The sequence below is a fragment of the Muntiacus reevesi genome, chromosome 2 (genome assembly GCF_963930625.1).
Source record: "Muntiacus reevesi chromosome 2, mMunRee1.1, whole genome shotgun sequence".
Taxonomy (NCBI): Eukaryota; Metazoa; Chordata; class Mammalia; order Artiodactyla; family Cervidae; genus Muntiacus; species Muntiacus reevesi.
The window spans coordinates 207,022,904-207,045,063 of record NC_089250.1 but is presented as its reverse complement, the minus strand read 5'-3'; the positions used below and the strand labels follow the sequence as shown (position 1 = coordinate 207,045,063).

At 39.5% G+C, this 22,160-nt stretch overlaps 1 protein-coding gene across 2 annotated transcripts in view; it reads right to left on the bottom strand.

The window, feature by feature from the left end:
- Nucleotides 1–22,160, bottom strand: part of CALN1 (calneuron 1) — a 459,261-nt gene that overhangs the window by 277,428 nt on the left and 159,673 nt on the right. The gene's annotated exons all lie outside the window — the stretch shown is intronic.

Sequence of the window (22,160 nt, the reverse complement as noted above, 5' to 3'; positions counted from 1 at the left end):
TAGACTGTCACCGGCAATGTCAGGGAACACAAGAAGAGTATCAGAAGAGGACAAGGCGGAGGTTCCTTTGATACGTCCAAGTGAAGGCTGAATGAGAATGGACAGAGAGGCAAGCGCGACCAACCCAAATAAATCCAACAGACCTATATAATGTTACATAGTATATGTAGTATTACATAGTGTGGTATTATAGTTAGCATAGCAGAGTTTGTAGAATAGTAAATACACAGTATTATAGTACTATAATGGGCTTCCCAGGTGGTGCTAGTGGTAAAGAATCTGCCTGTCAACGCAGGAGATAAGGGTTTGATCCCTGGGTCTGGAAGAATCCCCTGGGGTAGGAAATGGCAACTGGCTCCAGCATTCCATGGACAGAGGAGCCTTTCGAGCTACAGTTCATGGGACTGCAAAGAGTTGAACGTGACTGAGCATACCCATAGTACTATAATAGTATATACATATGAATATACTATAATAGTATGTTGTAATAGTAATATTACATAATGTGATATAATATATAATATATATCATGCTAAAATATTTTACATCTCTATAACTAATACATATTTAGTTATTAACATATATGTACATACACTATATATAGATACAAATCTAAGAGCTAAACTTGTATCAACTAATTACAGATCAGTCAACAGGTTCAGCTTCTAGATTTGTAATTGGCTCATTATAAGGATTGGATGTTTATTTTACATATACATACACATATGGGCTTCCCTGGTGGTTCAGATGGTAAAGAATCTGCCTGTAATGCAGGAGACCCAGGTTTGATCCCTGGGTTAGGAAGATCCCCTGGAGAAGTGAATGGCTACCCACTCTAGTTTTCTTGCCTGAAGAATTCCATGGACCGAGAGAGCAGCCTGGTAGGCTACAGTCCATGGGGTTGCAAAGAGTCGGATGTGACTGAGCAACTAACACACTTTCATATATATATGGAACATATACATATATATGGAAATGGTAGAAAAATTTCATATGTTGGTATGTGTTGGCTCCTCTTTGAAATTTTCACTGAAATTCTATAGGGAAGGGACAAACGTTCACTAAAGATAGCTGACCTTAAAGCAAAGAGAGAGTAAAATACAGCTTTGCTATTACTCCATAACTTCAGCTTGGAATCAAATTTTACTGAGAGCCACATAATCCATTGCCTTGGATTTTAAAAGTAAATTTCTGTGCCCTAAGCTAAACATATAAAAATTGCAGCAGAGAATATTTGTTCCAGTAATGACAGACTAGCTTTTATCAATCTAACCCTCCCATAGGTAACAATAACTTCTAAATAAAATATAGAAAGTAAATATTTGAAAGCACAGGCTGGTGATCAAAAGCAGACAAAAACAAAATGGGATTGGACTCTTGAGGGGGTAAAAAAGGCTATAAGAGAAAACCATGTTTATATTGCTTTTCTTCTGAGGCCATTCCTGAGTCTGTATGAGTCGTGAAGTGACTAAAACTTAAGGTACAGAACCTAAAGTTTTAGTGGCTTGAGAGATTAGAGTCAGAGTTTGGGGTCACCAGAACAGTTGAAAATAGGAGATTATCCCAGAAAAAAAAAGAAACTACAAAGGGAAAAACACTTCAAATCCATGGCTGACCTTCGAACTGGTCAGGCACAGGAAAGACTTTAAGAATTCCAACAGAACACAATTGCTATAGGCTGAAAGAGCTGAGCAGAGACTTCAGCTTCTCCCCTCCACAGCATGGGCAGAGTTTGGGTCCAAGTCACATCTAGCTGGAAGAACTGGTATGTATAAAGCTTGAAATTTCCACTGAAACTCTAGAATGGTTATTCCTCTTAATAAAGACTATATTCTGAGACTAATGAATTCATCCTAAGACCCAGGACAAAATTTAAATGAAGATGCCATAAGAAGTATAAAAGAAAACCTTCAAGTTCCAGGTGATTGGCCAACAGTTTGACCACCTGCTGGAACATCATTCCAAAAAAAAATTAGCTAAAAGTTTCTACAAGGCATTATTTAAAATGTACAGTATACAACAAATATTTATTAAAGATGCAAAAAAAAACCAAAAAAGGTGTCCCACCGCTAATGGAAAAAGCAGTCACTAGAAACCAAAGATAACTCAGATATCGAAATTGGCAGACAAAGGCCTTAGAACAGAAATTATAAATAATTTCAAAGACTCAAAGGAATATGTATCCTAAGGAGTGAACATATGGAGTAAGTTCAAAAGACAAAAACTATTAAATGAACCAAATAAAAATTCTAGACTCAACAGTATAATGTCAGTAATAAAAAATTCACTGAATGGGCTTAACAGAAAAATAGACAGGCAGAAGAGTCATTGAACTGAAGACAGATCAATAGAAATCACTGAATCTGAAGAAGAAAAAGATACAGAAAAATATTACTTGAACCTCAGTGTCCTGTGAGATGTGTAGATATCTACAAAAATCTAATTGAAACCTAAAAGAGAAAGGGTAGAGATAAAAGGAAAAATACTTGAACATATAATGAATGAAAACTTCTGAAATTTAATGAAAAAAATCAACCTACAGATACAAGATCAGAATACCCCTAGCAATTAGCATATGAAAACTATTATATATAGAATGGATAAACAACAAGGTCCTACTGTATAGCAGAGGGAACTATATTCAGTATCCTGTGATAAACCATCATGGAAAAAAATATGAAAAAGAATATGTGTATATATGTGTGTGCATGTGTGTAACTAAATCACTTTGCTGACAAATTAACACAACATTGTAAATTAATACAAGCAAAAATTAGCACAACATTGTAAATTAATGATACTTCAATAAAATAAATATTGTAAAAAAAACAAAAAATCTCACCATCCAGAGAGAAAAATCAACCTATCATTATTAGTCATGATGGTAATATAAACCAAAATCATAATGGGGTATCAACACATACCCAATACACTGTCTAAAATCAAAAAGACAGACAATACCAAACATTGATGAGGATGTGAAAAAACTGGATCTTTCATAATAGTTTGTGAGGGTATAAAATAATGCAACAACTTTGGAGAACGGTTTGACAGGTCCTTACAGAAACCAACTTTATACCAATCCAGAAATTTGACCCCTAGGAAAAACAATATATAACCACCAAAATAAATGTCCACAAAAATGATCAAAAAAGTTTTCTTCATAAGAGCCCCAAATGGAAAACAACCTAACTGCTCATCCTCAGGATACAGGATAAACAAATGAGATGCAATAGAATAATATGTATCCATTTAAAAAAGATGCACCCAATATCAAAGCACCTAAGTATACAAAGCAAATGTGAACAGATCTGAAAGGAGAAACAGAAAGCAATATAGTAACAACTGAGGACTTCAAAACTCCATCTTCAATAGTAGACAGATCACCCAGACAGAAAATCAATATGGAAACATAGTACTTGAACTGTATTGGGCTAAAAAGACTTAACAGATAAACACAGAATATTCTATCCATCAGCAGCAAAATATACATTCCTCCCAAGGGCACACAGAACATTCTCCAGGACAGATCATACATTAGGCCACAAAACAAGGCTTAACAACTTTAAAACTGAAATCATATCAGGTACCTTTTCTAACCACAATGGTATTAAACTGTAAGTCAATAAAAGCAGGGATACTGGAAAAATTCACAGATATGTGAAGATTAAACAACATGCTCCTGAACAACCAATAGGTTAAAGAAGAAACCAAATGGGAAATGAAAAAAATTTCTTGAGACAAACACAATATACCAAAATGTATGGGATACAACAAAGACAGTACTAGGAGAGATTACTGTGATAAATGCCTACATTAAGAAAAAAAAGATCTCATATAAACAACCTAACTTTATATCTCAACAAAATAGTAAAAGAAGGGGGGTGGGGGGGAAGCCCAAAGTTAGTAGAAGTGGGGAAATATAAAGACCACAGCAGAAGTAAATGAAATAGACTAGAAAGACAAAAAAAGATCAACAAAACTGAGACTTTGTGTTTTGAAAAGATAAACAAAATTAAGAAAAAAAGAGAATATGTCAATAAATAAAATTAGATATGAAAGAGGAAACATTACAACTGATACCACAGAAATGCAAAGGATCATAAGAGACTATACTATGAACAATTATACACCAACAAATTGTATAGCCTAGAAAAAAAAAAAAGATATACTCAACCAAAACTGAATTATGAAGAAATAGAAAATCTGAACATAGCAATAACATGTCTGTGACTGCATCATTAATTAATGATTGCATCATCAATTTAAAATTTCCTACAAAAGAAAAGTCTAGGAGTAGATGCCTTTACTGGTGAATTATCAATCCTTTTCAAACCCTTCCAAAAAAAAAAAAAATTGACGGAAGCACTTCCAAACTCATTTTACTAGTCCAGTATTAACCCTGATAACAAAACCAGACAAGTACACTACAAGAAAAGAAAACTACAACCTCATATCCCTGATGAACACAGAGGCAAAAAGCCTCAATAAAATATCAGCAAACTAAGTTCAAAAATATACTAAAAGTCTCATACACCATAATCAAATAAGATTTTCACCTGGGATGCAAGGATGCTTCAATATACATAAACCAATAAATGTAATAACATTAATAGAATGAAAAATAAAAACCATGTAATCTTCTTGACAGAAAAGAATTTGACAAAATTCAACATCTTTTCATGATACTAAAAAAATACTCTGAATGAATTATATATAGAAGGAATATGCCTCAATAACAGAGGCCACATATAACAAGGTCACAGCTAATATCAAACTCAGTGGTGAAAAGCTGAAAGCTTTTCCTCTAAGATCATGACCAAGACAAGAGTGCCCACTCTTACCACTTCTATTCAACAAAGTATTAGAACCCCAAAGTAGAGCAATTATGCAAGAATAAATAAAAGACATCCAAATTGGAAACGAAGAAATAAAATGACATCTGCAGATAATATGATCTTATTGACAAGACAAAAGATTACACATACACACACATACACAATGAAAATGTAATCTAGGAATGTGAGAAAATATTTGCAAACCACATATGTGATAAGGGGTTAATATCCAAAATATATAAAGAACACATACAGCTTAATAGAAAAAAAAAAAAAAAACCACACACATTTGTCCAAAGACATACAAATGGCCAGTATGTATATGAAAAGATGCTCAACATCAGTAATTATCAGAGAAATGCAAACCAAAACCATAGTAAGATATCATCTCACACCTGTTTAAGTGGTTGTTAACAAAAACACAAGAGATAACAATTGTTGATGAAGATACAGGGAAAAGAACTTTTGAACATTTTTTACGAGAATGTAAATTCGTAAAGCCATTATGGAAAACAGTATGCAGATTCCTCAATAAATTAAAACTACCATATGATCCGGCAATCTCACTTCTAGGCATATATCAGAAGGAAACAAAATCATTACCTCAAGGAAATATCTGCACTCCCACATTCACTGCAGCGTTATTCACAATACCCAAGATATGGAAGCAGCCTAAGTGTCCATCAACAGATGAATAAAGAACAGAATATTATTCAGTCATAAAAAGGAAATTCTGCCATATTCGACAACATGAATGAAACCAGAAGGCATTATATAAGTGAAACAAGCCAGGAAGAGAAAAAGAAAGAGAAAGGGAAACAGTATGGTATCACTTTTATGGGAAATCTAAAAAAGCTGAACTCATACAAACAGAGAGTAAAACAGCAGTTGCCCAGGGCTGGGTATGGAGGAAACAGGGTGATATTAGTCAAAAGGTACAAACTTTCAGTTATAAGATGATTAAGTTCTGAAGAGTCAATGTATAGTTAATAATACTGCACTGTATACTTGAAATCTGCTAAGAGAGTAGATCTAAAGCATTCTCTACAGTATTTTTTTTTAAAAAGGTAATTATGTGAGATGAAGGATGTGTAAATTGATTATGGCAATCATCTCACAATCTGTATTCATATCAAATCACTATGTTACACATGTTAAATATGTTACAATTTTGTCAATTATACCTCAATAAATCTGGGGAGGAGAAGAATACAATCCTCGTTGCATCCCACAGACATTATGTTGAATGAATGAAGACAGACACAAAAGAGCACATACTGTAAGATTCCATTTATATGAAGTCCAAAAGCAGGCAAAATGAATCTATAGCGATAGAAAGCCACAGAGTATTTGCCTATGGGAGTTGAGGATTGAACAGGAAGGGGGACTGATAGAAGTTTCTGGGGTGTGGAAATGTCTTAACACAAGGCTCAGCAAACTATGACTCATTGGCCAAATCTAGCCTAGGTCCCATCGTATAAATAAAGTTTTATTGTAACACAGTCATACTCATTTGTTTACAAACCGTCTATGGCTGCTTTTAGATGACAGAGGCGGAGTTGAGTAGCTGAAATAGAGTATGGCCCACAAACCATAAGATATTTGCATCTGGTCCTTTACAGGGAAAAAAAGGGGGGAGGGCTGCTGACCTCTGTTCCAGTGTATACATATTCTGTGGGATAACACAGTTACATGAGTGTAAACATCTACATGGAGGGTTGGGTTGAATTATGTCCATCCCAGAATATATACAATATAGTGAAGCCTTAACGCCTACAATGTGAAAGTATTTGGAAATAGGTTCACTGCCAATATTCCTGGCATCCTTATAAGAAGACAACCATGTGACAGAGAAAGGCAGAAGGCCATGTGACAATGAATGCAGTGGTTAGAGTTATGCAGCTACAGGATAAAGAATGCCAACGATGACTGGAAACCCCCAGAAGCTAGGAATAAGCAAGGTAGGACCCCTGCCTACAGACTTCAGACTTTCAGCCTCCAGAACTGTGAGACAATAAACTTCTAGTGTTGTAAGCCATCCAGTTTGTGGCACTTTGTTACAGCAGCCCTGAGAAACTAGTACATGTGATTACATCAGTTCAGTTCAGCTCAGTCACTCAGTCGTGTCCGACTCTTTGTGACCCCATGAATTGCAGCATGCCAGGCCTCCCTGTCCATCACCAACTCCCAGAGTTTACCCAAACCCATGTCCATCGAGTCGGTGATGCCATCCAGCCATCCCATCCTCTGTTGTCCCCTTCTCCTCCTGCCCCCAATCCCTCCCAGCATCAGGCTCTTTTCCAATGAGTCAGCTCTTTGCATGAGGTGGCCACAGTATTGGAGTTTCAGCTTCAGCATCAGTCCTTTCAATGAACACCCAGGACTGATCTCCTTTAGGATGGACTGGTTGGATCTCCTTGCAGTCCAAGGGACTCTCAAGAGTCTTCTCCAACACCACAGTTCAAAAGCATCAATTCTTCGGTGCTCAGCTTTCTTCACAGTCCAACTCTCACATCCATACATGACTACCGGAAAAACCATAGCTTTGACTAGACGGATATTTGTTGGCAAAGTAATGTCTCTGCTTTTTAATATGCTATCTAGGTTGGTCATAACTTTCCTTCCAAGGAGTAAGCGTCTTTTAATTTCATGGCTGTAGTCACCATCTGCAGTGATTTTGGAGCCCCAAAAAATAAAGTCTGACACTGTTTGCACTGTTTCCCCATCTATTTGCCATGAAGTGATGGGACCAGATGCCATGATCTTAGTTTTCTGAATGTTGAGCTTTAAGCCAACTTTTTCACTCTCCTCCTTCACTTTCATCAGCAGGCTTTTTAGTTCCCCTTCACTTTCTGCCATAAGGGTGTTGTCGTCTGCATATCTGAGGTTATTGATATTTCTCCCGGCAATCTTGATTCCAGCTTGTGCTTCTTCCAGCCCAGCATTTCTCATGATGTACTCTGCATATAAGTTAAATAAGCACGGTGACAATATACAGCCTTGACATACTCCTTTTCCTATTTGGAACCAGTCTGTTGTTCCATGTCCAGTTCTAACTGTTGCACATAGATATATGTATTTACTAGGTTACATGAATATACACATTTACCGAAACCCATCAAATTGTGCACTGAAGACCTGTGTGTTTCACTGTTTCTAAATTGGTAGTAAAAAGGGGAAATTTTTTTTTTTAATATTTAAGCAAGGAAGCAGATTCCTTACCAAGATACATGATCAGAGACTAGCAAGGAACAGATTCAGCATGATTTCTACCCACTGGAATCTATTGTTTCAAATTTCTTCAAGATAATTGCCCATAAATTTAGGTCTAAGAAGGCAGAATCCAGAAACTTACAGGAACAGATAAGAATAATCAGATTTTTTAAATGATATCTAAGTAAGTTCTTTTGTTATTGTTGTTCAGTCGCTCAGTCATGTCCGACCCTTTGCCACCCCATGGACTGCAGTATGCCAGGCTTCCCTGTCCTTTACTATCTCCCAGAGTTTGCTCAAATGCATGTCCACTGAATTGATGATGCCATTCAACCATCTCATCACCTGTCATCCCCTTCTCCACCTGCCTTCAGTCTCTCCCAGCATCAGGTTCTTGTCCAGTGAGTCAGCTCTTTGCACCAAGCAGCCAATGTATTGGAGTTTCAGCTTCAGCATTAATCCTTCCAATGAGTATTCAGGGTTGATTTCCTTTAGGATTGACTGGTTTGATCTACTTGCAGTCCAAGGGACTCTCAAGAGTCTTCTCCAGCACCGCAGCTCGAAAGCAACAATTCTTCAGTGCTCAGTCTTCTTTATGGTCCAACTCTCAACAGTTGTACATGACTGCTGGAAAAACCATAGCTTTGACTATGCAGACCTTTATCAGCAAAGTGATGTCTCTGCTTCTTAATACACTGTCTAAGTTTGTCATAGCTTTTCTTTCAAGGAGCAAGTATCTTTTAATTTCGTATAGGAAAAAGAGGGGGTGGCAAATGAATTATAAATATACCAAGTGTTCTTCGAAGGCTATGAGTGGATCTAAGTCTACTCGTTGGCATCTTCTAGCATGAAAACACCAAAGTAAAAGCAGTTGGAACTTCCTTGGCAGTCCAGTGGTTAAGAATTTGCCCTCCAATGCAGGGGACATTGGCTCAATCCCTGGTCCTGGGGCAACTAAGCCCATGTGCTGCAACTACTGAGCCCATGTGCTCTAGAGCCCACATGCCACAACTAGAGAGAAGCCCGTATGCTGAAACTAGAGAAGCTCGTGCACTGCAACTAATACCCAACACAGTCAAATGAATAGATTGTTTTTTTTAACTAAAGCAGTTTCTAATAAAAGCAGCAAGAAGAGAAGACAAATGAGAACTGTTAACATTTACTGATGGCTTACTAGGTTCCAAGTAATTTATATGCATTGCATTATCAGTTCAGGTAGGAACACTTGTACCATGATAACGCTGAGAAACACGACCAGTAAGGATTCTAGAGTCAACAAGCTATCTGGGACTGCTACCAAAATTATGTAGAAAAGAGCACCAGAATGAGAATCAGTAGATAAGCAGCAATCTAGCTTTAACACTACTACTTATGTGCTCTGTGAATTTGGAGAATTACTTAATATCTCTGGAATAGCTTTTCTTTTTTTTAAGGCAATTATCCACAGGGTCCACTTAAGATCTAACATTCTAATTTCCAACCTGTTTAGTCTGGTTTCAGTAACTTGGCTCAAGTAATTTGGCTAGGTTTATAACAATTCATAAAATATTTATGAAACAGCATAGTCCTGTCAAGGGAGCTATAGCAATTGATTATCCCAAGCTCCAAACACTTGGCACAAATGGTTAGGTCAGGATATAGGCAACAGAATTCTGTCAGTAAAGATAATAACTTCCTAAGAGCTCTCAACATGCTAATAAACAGCCATGAACTTAAGGAGGAATTATTGTCCAGGTAAGATGTGACTTTGCTGTCACAGCTATAAGAGTCTACAGCCAAAAGTCAGTTTTATTTGATCTGGAGATACAGTAATGGTTTTTTTAGATAGTAAAATGACTTCTCCCCTGAAGTCAGCATTAAGTTAACTGACATTTTGTCAGGACACACATTTTTTTGCAAAAAACAGACAAACAAAGAGTGACTTGGATCGTGAATTGGAAAGAAGGCCTGAGATGAAACTGTCATGTAGACAATTCACAAAATTGATAATCTTCAGGGTGAAGAAGCAAAAGTTGATTTTTTGTGAACTACATGGTGAATACGTTGGAATAAAAAGCTATTCAAGCTGTAGAAAATTACAAGGATTTGTATTTATGTTTAGCATCAGTAGTAAAATTACATTTTCTAGTGAATCTACAGCTCAGGGCTTTAAGCATAGATCTTTAAAGATGCACCAAGCAGAATTCCAAGGATTACAAGAAATGTTTTATTTATAATGTTTGCATGAAATAAGACACTGTGCCCATCTGTCTCTTCCAATATATTTTTGAAACCAGATTTATGGACTATAACTAGAAAAGTAAAAAGGGACCGTGCTCTGACTTCCTCTCAGTGTAATTCAGTCTATTATTATATTTTTTCTTTGCTATAAACCTGCCAATACAATTTACCATAGTACCCTTTATTTGTCAGTTTCATAGTAGTAAGCTTTGTGTCTTTTTGATGATAACTTCTTCAAAGATGCAGACAGTAATATCAGCATGTGATTTATCACCCCCTCCTCTACATTTCCACATACTTGATGCAGTGGGGGAGAAATAATTATTGAATGAAGGGCCAGAACTCTGACACTGCATCTCCTTATGAAAAGGACTTAAAAGAGAAAAACACTCCCACCAAAAGAGAATTTCATTCTCTATGTCTGCTACTGGCCTTTTGTTTATACCCTCACTCTCTCTCTCACTTATTCATTTGCTGCTATTTAGTTCCACTCTCTTGTCTACTTATGGCCTGGATTACTCTGAAGCTAGTCTAAAAAGCACCTCATATTCTTCTAGTAATCATCATCCAGGCTTCAACCACAAAGAACTCCACTTGAAGCCAAGCAGATGAGCAGCAGTCAGCAACCACTTGTAAGACAATGTTTAAAAGGATTTTTAACCACAATGGAAAAGAATATGAAAAAAGAATGTATACATATAAGTATAAATATATAAATCACTTTGAGGTACAGCAAAAATTAAAACAATGTTGTAAATCAACTATACTTCAATAAAAATATTAAAACTGAAAAAAATTAAGCAAAAAGGATTTTTAAAAGTTCATGGCCATTTTTAAGTAACTCAGTCAAAGTCTCAGGAATGTCAGGATGAATGTTAGTCCCAGAGGCATTGACTCTCTTACTCCCCCAGAGAACAGTAAGCATCAAGAATGAGGAAGGAAAAAAAAAAAAGAATTGGAAAAAAAAAAAAAAAAAAAAAAGAATGAGGAAGAACCCCAGACACAGGAGTGTATACTGTATGATTCCATTTATATAAAACTCTAGAAAATGAAAACTGATCTGTGCCTAAGAATGCAGATCAGTTAGGGACAAGGAAGGTGTGTGGAGGAAGGGATGAATTACAAGGGGAATACGATGTTTTGGGATGAGATAGAAATCTTTGATGTCTTGATCATGGTGGTAGTTTCATAGGTGTGTATTTTGTCAAAATGCATCAAATTGCACACTTTAGGTGCATTTATTCTCTGCAAACTATATCTCAATACCTTTTTCAAAATGATAAGAATAAACTAAAGCCAATTCAGAATAGGGTGAGGGAGCAAGAAAGCAATCCATCTAAGAAAAAAAGTGAAGATTCTTGGGGAACGTAATCACTGCCATTAGGGGTCTGGTGGACAATCGAATTCAAGACCAAGGTAACCTGGTGGAATTTGAAGGCAACAAACTTCACCTGCAAATAAACAATGTCCTAACACAGAAGAATAATCTAAAAGTAGAACTGGCCACCATGTTGAAGAGGGAGTTTCTTGGTACTGGAGATATTCTTAGAGAAGCGGGGCCGACTAAGACTTCATAGAAACATCTTTGGAAAGGTAGAGATGAATTTTAAGGCTTCTTTCAACTTGAAGATTCTAGAATTCTGCAAGACTGAACATTCCCTGTTGTTTACTGTTAGTACAGAAAAGTCCAAAGATGGACTTCCCTGGTGGTCCAGTGGATAAGACTCCTCCTGCCAATGCAGGGGACGTGGGTTCAATCCCTGTGTGAGAAGATTCCACGTGCCTTGGAGCAACTAAGCTTGTGCACCAGGACTACTGAGCCTGCACCCTAAGACCCTGCTTCACAATAAAAGAAGCCACTGCAATGAGAAACCCACGCACTGAAACAAATAGTAGCCCCTACTCACTGCAACCAGAGAAAGCCTGCATGCAGCAACGAAGACCCAGTGCAATCACAGATAATAAAAACAAATTATAGAAAAGGAACAGAAGCCCAAAGTCAACATCATCTCCTTTTACTGGATGATTTTCCCCAAAGACAATTAAAATGTCAGGATGGGATTAAGTAAGAATTTTCTGCCCTCTTCATTTGGTATCCAACCTTGGTCTTTCTTTTGGTCCAGGAACACATTCACTGAACATAGATGACATTTTATTTATTTATTTATTTATTTATTTATTTATTTATTTATTTACTGGCTGTGCTGGGTCTTCGTTGCTGCACAGGCTTTTCTCTAGTTGGCGTGAGGGGGGCTCATCTCTAGAAGCGATACACCAGGCTTCTCATCGTGGTGGCTTCTCTTGCTGCGGAGCTCAAGGACTCAAGAGCTCTATGGCACTTGGGTTTCAGTAGTTGTAGCATGTGGGCTCAGAAATTGCAGCTCCCAAGCTCTAGAGCACAGGCTCAGTAGTTGTGGCGCATGGCCTTTGCTGCTCCACCACAACTAAGGATGTGGGATCCTCCTGGATCAGGGATCAAACCTGTGTCCCCTGCATTGGCAGGTGGACTCTTCACCACTGAGCCACCAGGGAAGCCCCCAGAGATGACTTTTGCTTGTACTCCTTTTCAAAAGCCCATATTATCATAAATAACTTGTCTGAAGCGCGCACACCCACTGGTGGAAACACTTGAGTGTAATTTGTGGGAGTGTATTCGCAACATCACACTCATGTGACATTCACTCACATCTTCTTCTCATGCTGAAGCAGTGTGTTGCAGAGATACATGGGTGTCAGCCTTAGGCATCATGATAAACTGCAAAAACTGCAAGAACTCGTTCATTCATTCAGTCTGTCAACCAGTGAACACGTGGGCACGCTAATGCATCAGGACACTCTCCTCCCTGCTTTGACAGTGAGTGCTTCTCATTGTAATTTCAAATGATGAGCCTGAATTTGGGAGGAGGAGACACATTTAAGGATGTTATATAGAAATAGACCTCCTGGGAGTTCAAGTAACCTAGGCCTGACCGGAGGGTCAGTGTTAGACAGATAAATAATTCAGGATTTCCGTTGTTAATTTCTGATTATGCTCGAGAAGTTTGGGATTCATATCTTCAAAGCCAACCTTGCTATTGAAATGGGACAACTTCTGGAGATCTGATTCTAACATAGGATAAAGAGTCGTTTCCCAGGACCCCAGCCACCCAGGCAACCAAGCTCTGGTTCTTTCTTACCCCTGCTCTAGTTCTCTCTTTTGTGGACAGGTCAGTGTTCATTCACAGCTTCACCAGGGGCCGAGCAAGGGTGAAAAAAAGAACCCACTCAGATCTTTCCCGCCAACTGCTCTCTCTCTTACAGGGAAGGCAGCAGCTCATTTGGTCAGTAGGCTTCACCTGAGTATTTTTAATTTCATTGATCTCACTGGCCCCAACTTAAGAGGATAATAGGAAGATGTGTTTACATTTAGGTCTTCCAAATAACACTGGGAAAGTGCAATGGAAAAATCCGTAAGCTGTTCATAGGGAGAATCAAGTCCAGTGTGCACTGGATAAAGGAAACTGAATCCAGGAAGAATAAACAAAGGATTGGAAACAAAGGCAGAGTCAGGCCCAGGAGGAAAGACCCTCCCCCCTGTTCCAGAAAATCCAGATCATGCTGTGGTCAGCACCGAGAATTATTTTAGCTCTATATTAAAGCTCTACGTTAACAACGGGAAGTGTGAGCTCTATGGAAGGTTGCACTTAATCTTTGTGCAAGAGGTTAAATTGAGTAACATCCACATATAATCACTAAGATTACTAATTTGAAAGTGAATTCTTTTTTTAATTTAGGGAGATGACAAATCTAACTAAAGCATCTTTTAGTATTAATAAACTTACATACTAATAAACATTGAAAATGGGTTCTTTGACATATATTGTTTTTCATATGGCTAGTGCTTTTTAACATATCATCGATGTCTATTTCAATTAGAGAATACAAAATTCATTTTGTCAAATTTAGAGTTCATTTTAAAAAAACCCAGTAAATTCTGAAATACTTTAACCCTGTATTTTACATGTGCTTGATAAAATCTGAAGTCTGAGCTTTCCCATATTTTAATGGTTTTTTGGTCTTAGGCATCATGACTTAAAGACTAATTCTGAAACAATGATGGTTTTCTTTGAAACAAACAAGATGGTAAAGGAAAATTGGTAATTTTTTTGGACTAAAATTAACAGAGTAAAATTTAGATATTTTATCAAGTGCAAGTAAGTTCTTAGTTGGACTCAAACTTCAGCTGGACTGTTAGGTTGAAAGTCGATCTGAATTAGGAATTCTTAAAAATAAATTCCTCATTATGACCTTCAAGGGCATTCAATAACATCAGGAAGTAGATAAGAAAAATGTTATATTTATATATCTAACCAGGACAGCTCTGAAGACTAAATAAATTTCATGGGTAATTAATATCATTTGCATGAAAACTAACATGTCTGGAATTTAAAATTCTTTTTTAAAGAACATAGAATTTTCTTGAATGTCCCTACTCTGACTCAGAGTGATGACTAGCCCTGCTGAACACAGGGGCAGCAGAACCTCTTTTGTGGCTCTTAGTTCTCACGATGACCCATTAGTCTTTGGACTTAACACACCAGGTATCTCATAAGTTTTATGACTTTAATCTATAATTATATGAAAGCTAAACTTACTTCCACTTAAAAATGATCAATAAGAACACAACTCTTCAGCTTATTCAATATATCTATATCATGAGAATTTACTGGATTCCGACTCTGTCTCAGGCACCGTGTAAAGTGGCTGGATGACAAAGACAGATAAAGCACAAGCCCTGTTCTTAAGAGGGATGGATTAGAGCTGCTGTTATGAGCACAGCATGCCGCCCATCAGCTCTTCAGAATCAGGTGGGAAGCTTGTCGTAAACCATTTATTGCTCACCACAGATAAGAGTACAGATGTTTGCAAATGACTTGCTTTTTTGAACAGTAAATGAGTAGAAGTCCGGTGTCAGCCTTACAGTGCTGCCTATCTCAACGCATCTCAATATTCAGAAGGTCAGGAGGACACAGTTGGAGCTTTGCACATGGCAAGGAGCCCTGTACATCTGCATCATTGATCAAGTGTGGCATAGACTGAAAAAATTGCACCTGGTAACATAAATGATAAATATTAATATAATACAATGTGATATGTTCCCACAACGCTACAGGGTTGTAGATAAGTCTGTGACTCAAACCATCTCAGTGAGAAAAGAAACAGGAGTCAGGCTTTGAACAATGACTCAAAACCAGTGCTGATGAAAAGCAGGACAGGGCATTCGAGCAGGTGTGAGCTTCTGCAAAGGCACAGACTTGTGACAGCCGTATGGACACAGCTGTAGGTTTCGAGTGGCCGGAAGACAGCGAGTGCCTGCAAAGCAGCAGAGAAAGGTGGGGTGGGGTGTGGTCAGGTGGTGGAAACGCTGACAGCCAGGACAGGGCGTCTGCACACCATCAGGGAACCGTCAAGGTTGTGAAGGCGGAATAATACGGCCGCATCTCCGTTTTAACAGGGTAACTCAAGGGAAGCAGGGCAGGGGACATGAATAAGAAGGGAGAAAAAATACAGAAAAAAGATGAGTTGGAAGCTTACTATAGTCCTGGCGAAAAAGCATGAGACCTAGAAGTGTTACTGAATTTGTCAGGTAGAGAAAAGGAGGTTAAAATTGAATCAAAAAGCTTTACAAAAGTGAACCTTAAAAAAACCAAGTGACTGAGGACACGTGAGAAGTCAGGGAAAAAGAGACTAGAGGATGGTTGAGGTCTCTGAGGGTCAAGAAGCAGTAGCGGAATGGCAATTCCATTTACTAATGAGCCAAGTCAGAGTGCAAATGGATTAAGAATTCATATGGAGTGTGTTTGCCAATAGGCAGGTTGCAAAAAAAACATCTCAGAGAAGTAAACTCTTCAGGATTTCCATCTTGAAAATACATGCAGAGCCACTAACATTTACAGCCTATGTTAAAAATTTAATGTTCTCCTTGTAGTAAATTATGAATGTCCACTTATACCAGGATGCTGTCCCTAAAGTCAAAGAAGAGTCCCAAATTTGAGGTCAAGGTTGCTTAGCAACCAGAGTACCCTTGAGCAGAGAAAAATGGACATTTTTTTCCCCAGTAAAGTCTTTCACAGATCTCAAACAGGAGCAGGGAGAAATGATCATTAAAAACTGACCTTAGGACTTAGATACAAAGAAAACAGCAGTTGTTCCACCAGCAGGGGGCATCGCACCTTCTCCAAAGCGTTAGGGGCTCGGTGGTGTGTGACTCTTTGTGACCTGGTTGAACTGTAGCCAACCAGGCTTCTCTGTCCATGGGATTTTCCAGGCAAGAATACTGGACTGGGTTGCTATTTCCTCTTCTAAGGGATCTGCCCCATCCAGGGATCGAACCTGGGTCTCCCGCATTACATCCGAGCCACCAGTGATAGCAACCATCTCTAAAAAGCATTCTAAAATCCTCAATACATATTAGTGTCCATTTCCCATCCTTAACTAACCCTGGCACACAATAATCTCTTCTCACTGATACCATCCTGGAGGCACAGGCCTGCACAGCATTCAGCTGTCTTCTCCAAAAAGACTTGACACGTCTGAGGCCTTAATCTTACAGGTCATGTTCTCACTGAAGACACAGGCTCTGGAGCCTGGCATTGAATCCTGGCTCTGGCCCTTACTTTCTGTCTGGCCATGAGCAATTCTTCAATGCCCCTGTGCCTCAGTTTCCTCATCTGTAAAATGGAGCTAGTAATAGTGCCCTCCCCCACCGTGAACATTAAATAAGTTAAAATATTTAAAGTGCTCAACACAGGCCTGGCACACAGTAAGCATCCAATAATTCTTGGCTAAGACTGATGTTCTTATTACACGTGTCCTCTGCCGTAACTTGGAGAAGGCAATGGCACCCCGCTCCAGTACTCTTGCCTGGAAAATCCCATGGATGGAGGAGCCTGGTGGGCTGCAGTCCATGGGGTCGCTAAGGTCAGACACAACTGAGCAACTTCACTTTTACTTTTCACTTTCATGCATTGGAGAAGGAAATGGCATCCCACTCCAATGTTCTTGCCTGGAGAATCCCAGGCACAGGGGATACTGGTGGACTGCCGTCTGTGGGGTAGCACAGAGTCGGACACGACTGAAGCGACTTAGCCCCAGCAGCAGCTGCCGTAACTGGAGAGAGAAACACATAGCGTTGGTTATACAAACAATGAATGATTTTCCGGTCCTTTCCCCACTGCATCTTACCCCTTGATTCCACTTTGTAGTAAAATATTCTAAAGGTACCTCAGAAGCCGGGTGAGAATTCTGCAGGTGTGTAGGGGACGAAGCAGTCAAGATGGACAGCATCTCTTCATGGGTGTAAGGATTTTGCATCCTTTGGACAACAGGCCCAAAGAATCTTTTGTAACCAAGCAGCACCCTGTGGGTACCTCTGTAAAGTTTATGATTAACCTCCTGAACCTTTATTCCTTTTCTTGTTCAAAACTTGTTATCCTCAAGATTGAGGAATACCAAAGAAAAGAGGGGAACGGCAACCAAACAGGACCATGGGGTGTTGGGGAGGAGGACAGGCCTTCTCCTATATCCGCTGCTTTAGCTCCTCTCTGAAGTACCTGAGTATCTGAGGCACATTTCCTGAGTTGTTTTACAGATGTAAACCCTCCCCGCCAACAACTGGAAGAAGCTAACTACTTGATGACCATAAGCACATAGCCACAGGCCACCTGGAGCAGGTACACCCTGCTCCCTCACCATCAGTCAATCAGAGAATTGTGCATAAGCTGATCAAAGACCCTGCGACCGGCCTCCCTCACCTAGCCCTTAAAAGTGCTCTGCAGAAACCCTTCAGGGAGCTCAAGGCTTTTAAGGGCAGGAGCCACCTCTCTCCCTGCATGGCCCTGCAATAAACCTTTCTCTGCCCCAAACTGCTACATTTCAGTTTGTTTGGCCTCACTGTGCATCCGACACAGGAACTTGCATTAACACTTTCCCTGGGTCAGCACCTCACCCAGAGAGTCCAAGCACAGAGTTTCCTCTTTGGAAAAATGTACACCAACACATAAACGGAATATATTCTGGAAATGCTGAAGGCTGCCTTAAAGAAAAAGGAAGGACAAAAAGGAGGGTGAGCCTGTGACAAACGGCTGCTCGTGCTCAGGCGTGTCCCACTCTTTGCGACCCCATGGACAGTAGCCCACCAGGTTCCGCTGTCCATGGGATTCTCCAGGCAAGAATATTGGAATGTAGTTGCATTTCCTTCTCCAGGGGATCTTCCCAACCCAGGGATTGAACCCGTGTCTCCTGTGTCTCCTGCATTGGTAGGCAGATTTTTTACCACTGTGCCACCTGGGAAGCTCTGACAAATGAGTAGGTGGAGGAAATTAGAGATATTTAAGGATCATTTAAAAAGTTTTCCTGGAAAGACCCTGAGATGAGCAGAGGCAGGCACAGAATTCACCCTCTCAAGGCCAGCAAACCAGGGTGTGGTGAGTGGAATTGTGGCCCTCCAAAGTAGTCCACATCCTCTGATGATGTCACCTTCCACACAAAAGGGATTTTGTGGGTGTGATTTCAGGATTGTGAGGTGGGGCGATCCTCCTGGATTATCTGGGTGGGTCCAGTATAATCACAGGGTTCTTAATAAGAGGAAGACAGGGAGAGTTTGAGGAGAGATGGGTAGGGAAGCAGAGTCATAGTGATGTGGGCCAGGAACCGAGAAACACAGGCAGCCTCAAGAGGCTGGAAACGGCCAGGGCTTCTCCACTAGATCCTCCAGACGAACACAGCTCTGCTGACCCAGTTTAGACTTCTGACTTTCAGAAGCAGAGGACACCAACTCCGTGTTGTAGTAAACCACCAAGATTGTGATCATTCTTAAAACAGTGACAGGAAACAAATGCCCAAACAGAAAATGGGAGGTCTGTGAATATGTCAGGAGAAGACAGGAGACAGCAAGAGAAAAGTTAGGGCAAAGCAATGAGCATGCCATTGGGTAAAAAGTGATGGGCTAGGAAGGTTGTTTATAAAAAGAGGAAAGTGAAACCTATTTGAGCCTAATGGAGTTTAGTCAAAGCACGTGACTCCTGTAGTCAGTTAGGAGTTGTGAGAGAGTATTATTATTATTATCCTGTTTTTTGTGGGGGAAAACTGTGAGACTGAAATGGATGAAAAGGATTCCTGGGTGTCTTGTCTAACATACTTTGCCAGGTTCTTTCAGTCTCTCATCAACTTTGAACTACTGTATAATCTGTAAGTTTTGGAAAATTAATAATAATGCAAGTGAGTCTTGCCCATAGAGTAGAACTGAGTGGAATGCAATCAGTGCCCAGTGGATGGACCATTTCGCATCCATTTGTAAATTCACATCAGCATTTCTTATTTGACTGTATATGTCTGGTCCTTGGACTGTTTCTTAGAACAAGATGTATCATCTTACTGGCTCTCTCAACTGATGACTTAAATACAGTCTTTGATGCATGTTCATTTTATATCTGTTCCTTGGTGGCTCAGATGGTAAAGAATCCGCCGGCAATGTGGGAGACCAGGGTTCAATCCCTGGGTTGGCAGCCCACTCCAGTATTCTTGCCTGGAGAATCCCCATGGACAGAGGAGCCTGGCAGGCTACAGTCCATGGGGTCACAAAGAGTCAGACACAGCTGAGCGACTAAGCACAAGCATACAGCATGACAGTCATGTGTTCACATTTTCCAAAACATACCCTGTAATATTTAACTAGGCTAGAACTGCGACATAGCTGATAAACCAAAGTTGTCTTATGTTTGTCTGCATTCCTCCCTCCCAGGAGCTGACTTTAGCATACCAAACAGTACTGCCGCAAGGCCAGGTGCCACAAGGGCCAAACCACGGTACTTTGGCAAAGGATAAGGTTGACACTCGGCTTCCCCCGGGGCCGAGGACCTGCAACAGTGGATAACTGCTGCCTCTGGGACTATCACCTAAGGAAAGCTTGATTCAGGAACTAGGTGGGTAAGCAGTGAGGGTCTCCAGTAGGAACCATCACTCCACGGGTCTCTCATCTTCACTGCCCCCCCCCCCCCACACACAGAGGATGTTCCCCCATCCTGGTCCAGAAGAGGCAAACAAGCATCTTCACAACAAGATTCTCCCCGCCTTCAGGACTATGGGTCTGGCAGTGAGAACAATGAACAGAAGCAGGAAGAACAGAAGAGTGGTCCTTAGATGCTGTTGTATATAATCAAGGCTAAAAGAAAGAAAACTTTAATATAAATTATCTTCAGAAATGGTATAGACATAATCATGGGTGAGAATCCTCAGTGATTATCACCTACAGGAATTAGCCTGCTTATTAATATCCCAACCTGTGGAGTTGACGTCAAGGAGCCAAGAAGTTATATTATTTCTTCTGTGTCCAAATTTCCAAAATAATACTCATATACTATGAGGAAAATGGACATTTTTGCTTTACTCCTAGCTTTATGGGAAATGATTTTGTTTCTCTAGCAGCTAAAATTTGGCTCCTGGGTTCAAATAGGATTTTTTTATATTAGAATGATAAAGCTTTAGTTGGGAATAAGTATTGTACCTTATTAAATCATTTCAATAGGTATTGAGATTCTTTTCCTTCTCTTTCTTAAACTATTAATAAAATGTACTGTGTCAATTATTTCATATTGAATTATCCTTGCATTTCTAAAATGAGCCTTCCTATCTTGGAGTGCCATACACTGAATGCACATAGCCAAATTCTGTTCCCTAGTAAATTTTTTTGGACTTTTGTGCCCACATAGCCTTTTCTAAACTATTCAGCAGGATGCTATGAAATGTGTAATGATTTTTTTAAAAGGGCCTATTCTCAGGCTTGAGAGATGGTAGGTTAAAACAACATTAGCGGGTCTCTCCTGCATGAATGCTCAGAGGCTGTAAAGTGCTGCGTGCTCTATGAATCTCTAAAAGGGGGAAAGATCATGCTGTATTTCCCAAACTTATTTGACAACGGAACTTTCCCCCAGCACATCCATTTACATTTCCCAGAATGGTGCTCTACAGAACACCTGTCTTCAAATTGCAGGTTAATCAAAGAACAGACTTGTTTATTTGTTTCTGAAATTCCTTTACCAAGGTTTGGATTCAGGATCATGTTTGCATAATAGAACAAATTTTGTAAATGAGTCCATGAATCAGAAGGGCTTTTTAAATAGAGGAATCACCTATACCTTGAAAATTTGAAAGAATTCCCTGTAATTCCACAAAATGTCTCATGAGAAAGGGACCTTTTTTTTTTAGAAGTTTTATAAACTCTTTCCAATATTCATTGGAAGGACTGATGCTAAAGCTGAAACTCCTATACTTTGGCCACCTGGTGTGAAGAACTGATTCACTGGAAAAGATCCTGATGCTGGAAAAGACTGAAGGCAGGAGGAGAAGGGGACGAGAGAGGATGAGATGGTTGGATAGCATCACCGACTCAATGGACAGGAGTTTGAGCAAGCTCTGGGAGATGGTGAAGGACAGGGATTCTTGCCGTGCTGCAGTTCATGGGATTGCAAAGAGTCGGACACGACAGAGCAACTGAGCTGAACTCAGTGAAGTCTCACTCGGTACTTTTTTACCCTGCCCTAGTCAAGTCTCCTACTTTTAGCAGGTTAATTTTTTTTCAGTTAAAAAAAGGATTCTTTTGTTTAAAGATTAAAGCCTGATCAGCATTCAGTGGTATGTTCTCATGTTTAAATATGCCTTCTCACTGTTGTATTATACACATTTTCATTTCTAACTTTGTTCAATCTTTTGCAAGTGTTCCTTGAACAAAGACTTTGAAGTAAGGACTACAGAGTAGAAGCCAGGCATGAAAATGGCTGTTATTATTTGGGGAAAACGCATGATCAGTGTGAGGGACAGACACAGAAACAAATAATTATGATGCCTTGTAAT